The sequence below is a fragment of the Myotis davidii genome, unplaced genomic scaffold (assembly GCF_000327345.1).
Source record: "Myotis davidii unplaced genomic scaffold, ASM32734v1 scaffold448, whole genome shotgun sequence".
Classification (NCBI taxonomy): Eukaryota; Metazoa; Chordata; class Mammalia; order Chiroptera; family Vespertilionidae; genus Myotis; species Myotis davidii.
The window spans coordinates 3,942,953-3,946,100 of record NW_006383009.1 but is presented as its reverse complement, the minus strand read 5'-3'; positions in this window follow the sequence as shown (position 1 = coordinate 3,946,100).

Here is a 3,148-nt window from a genome sequence, read left to right as displayed (position 1 = left end):
GTGCGAGGCCCGAGGGCGTGACTTTTGAGGGGGCGTGCGAGGTCCGAGCGGGACTGGGGGTCGCGAGGACTCCCCGACGGCAGGAGCTTGAGTGAGCGCGGTTGCGGGCGCGCGGGCGCACTCTCCAGGGGGAGTTTGCAGGGCCGGTCAGCCGGCCTTTCTGGACCCTCACGTCTCTTGGAGAGGTAGAGAGGCCACCTGTCCTGGCAGCTGAGGGGGACCCCTGAGAGGCCCCAAGGCTCAGTCCTGCAGCCGAGCCCCGGGGTGTCGGCGCCCAGAAGCCCCTCCTCTTGCTGGGTGTGGCGTTGGGTCCTGGACACGGGGTGCTCTTGGGCGCGTAGGAGGGCCGCACTAACTCCCAGACCCTGCGGGTGCGGGCTGGGGGCCCTTAAGACTGGGAGCTCGGTCTGGGCCTGGCGGCAGCCTGCAGCTGGCATTGCGGCTTACCGTCTCTGTGGCTTCGGGCAAAGGCGCGCCCCGAGCCCAGGCGCATTTTCCTTCCCAGAGCAATGCAAGAGGATCATCAGTGCCATCTCTTAGTGTGGGGGAGAGCCGGAAAGGTGCTTGGAGCTGCGACCTTCCTCCGCAAGGGCACCGGTGGCTGGCAGTTTTGTTAAAGTGCCAGGGAAGGTGCCTGCAGGAGGGAAGGCTTCCCGTGGCTGATGGCCAATGGCCTAGTCACAGGATCCTAAGAAATCCAGGCACCTCGAGTGGCCTTGATGGGAAACAGGCAGCCAGGACGGCGAGGAGGCGGGGTCCTGCTGGAGAGGTCCCACCGTGATGCTCCTGGAGGGCCAGGCCAGGAGGGAGGACTTGGCTGTCCGGGCAGAGGAGCCCTGGGTGTGGGCCTGCTGCACCCCTCTCTCCTCCTGCTCTTCTGCCTGAGCTAACAATGGGACCGGCCCTCCCCTCTACAGGGACAAGTCCATTCTCTGCCCAACTTTGGGGCCATTTTGGAGAAGAGAGTCTTCCAGCCAGAAGACGCCAGGCAGATCACTGCCTTTCAGGCCTTCCTTGCCCATCTGCACAGTTTTGAGGTTGGGTTCCATTTTCAAGCCCCTTTAAGCACAAAGACTTTTTGAAACTGGCATCTGGCTCCTGCCCAGCTTGGGAGCAGGGCATGTCTGGCATCGCCACCCCATCCCTGGGGGTCCTGGTGTGTCCCTGGGCATCTTCTTACACTGGTTTTGGGGTCTGGGTAGAGTGTGGTAGTTGGGAAGGCAGGCCCCAGCCCCGGAGTCCCGCATCCTAGCATGGAGGCAGGCGCGAGTTACCTGGGCAAATCAATGGGAGGCCAAGTAGAGGGATGATCTCGATATTCTATGAAGAAAGCAAAGGAGGAAAGCGGGTGATAGTAAAGGATGAGGGGGCTGTGCAGAGGCCTGGAGGAAGAGTAGGCGGCTGAGGGCACAGCAAGTGCAAAGGCCCTGGGATGAGGCCTGGCAGAGGAGCTGGGCTGGTGCCCTGGTGGGGGAAGAGCAGTCCTGGAGGGCTCTGTGGGCCAGAGGGCGTGTGTGTGTGAACGTGCACTCCAGCTCCCATGTGGAGTGTGGCTTATAGGGGGTCAGGGGTAGAGGCCAGGGGGTCTGGGGGAAGTGGGCACAGTGATCTGGGTAAGAGCTGATGATGGCCCTGGCTAGTTTGGCTCAGTGGATAGAGATATATATAAAATATTTTTTTTAAAAAGCTGATGATGGCAGCTTATGTGTGGCCGTGGAGAGCAAAGAAGGGAGAGAATCAGAGATTTGAGCTGAAGGCAGTGGGGTTGGGAGTTGGGTTTCAATCTCATCAGACATCCCAGGAGAGATTTGATTTTTTGAACCTGGCCTTGACTCTTGGCCAGGGCTGGAGACGGAGGGGGTTATCTGAATCCTGGTCCCTTCCCCCTCATGCCCTCACTCCTTAGCCTGCCCAACAGAGGGTCTCCGCGATGGGGGAATCTGCAGAAACATCTCCCGTGGAGGCCAGAGATGCCCCAGTCCCCTTTTGGCCAGAGCCATCCTGCGCTCATCTGTTTCTTGTAGAGGGCCCTGGAGGAATGCTGGTGTGGGGATGGGGTTCTGCTGTTAAAGTTTGGGAAACACCACGTGGTGGCATCCCCTATTTCACCGAAGGGGATGCCAGGGCCTGGAGAGGAAGTGACCTGCCAAGCTCCCGGAGAGCACTAGCGGGGTAGCCTGGCTGCTTTTGAGATGTGGCCTGCTGGCCTTGCAGGATTATCACAAGGCCTGGGTAAGAGCTGCAGGTAGAGGTCCCTGCATATGCAGCCACCAACGAAGCCACTTCCTGTCCCGGCCTCGGTTTCCTCCTCTGTGAAATGGAGTGGAGGAGTTGCACTGCTCAGGACCCTGGCTCTCCTGGACTGTGCTTTCGTCTTCTTCCCGCTGATCCCTGTCTCAGTGTGGGATCTGGGTCAGACGGCCTCAGAAACAGACTCTGCCTGGGGGTACGCTGACTGTGGGTCCCTGCCCTCGGGGATGCACAGGAAAGTCTAAAAGTGCAGCGATGGGTGCCTGGAGGGTGAGAGGGAGCTGGGGTCCTAGTGGGCTACTTGTGTCGAGGCTCAGCCTGTTCTGTAAATGGTAAATACTTGCAGCCTGTGGTGAAGCCCATGAATGGCTGCCACTGGAATGAACTAGTACTTGCATTTGTAGTTGGTTTGGGTCTTTTTATTATTACTTTTTAAATGGTTGACTTTTTATTTATTTATTTTTACTTTAGAGAGAGAGGAAGGGAGAGGGAATGAGAGAAACATCGATGGCCTGCCTCCTGCACACCCCCACTGGGGATCAAACCCACAAGCTGGGTATGTGCCCTGACCGGAAATCGAACCAGTGACCTTCTGGCACATGGGACAACGCTCAGACCACTGAGCCCCACAGGCCAGGGCTTGGGGATGAAGGTGACAGGGATAAGTTGGAGGCCCCTCTGTCCCCTTTGCATTGCTCCACTTCTGCCTCGGAGGCTCTGTCTTTGTGAACTGGGGGGAGAAGTCTAGAGGTCTGCTGTGGGTGTGATCTCCTCAAGCACTTTTGCCCTGGCAGGTGGTTTTAGACTAGTCACCAGGCCCATAAGTGACAACCATGGTCAGTGTTGCTACGCACCTTGTGTGTTTCTCCTGGGATTGGTTTTGGGGTCGCACATAGCC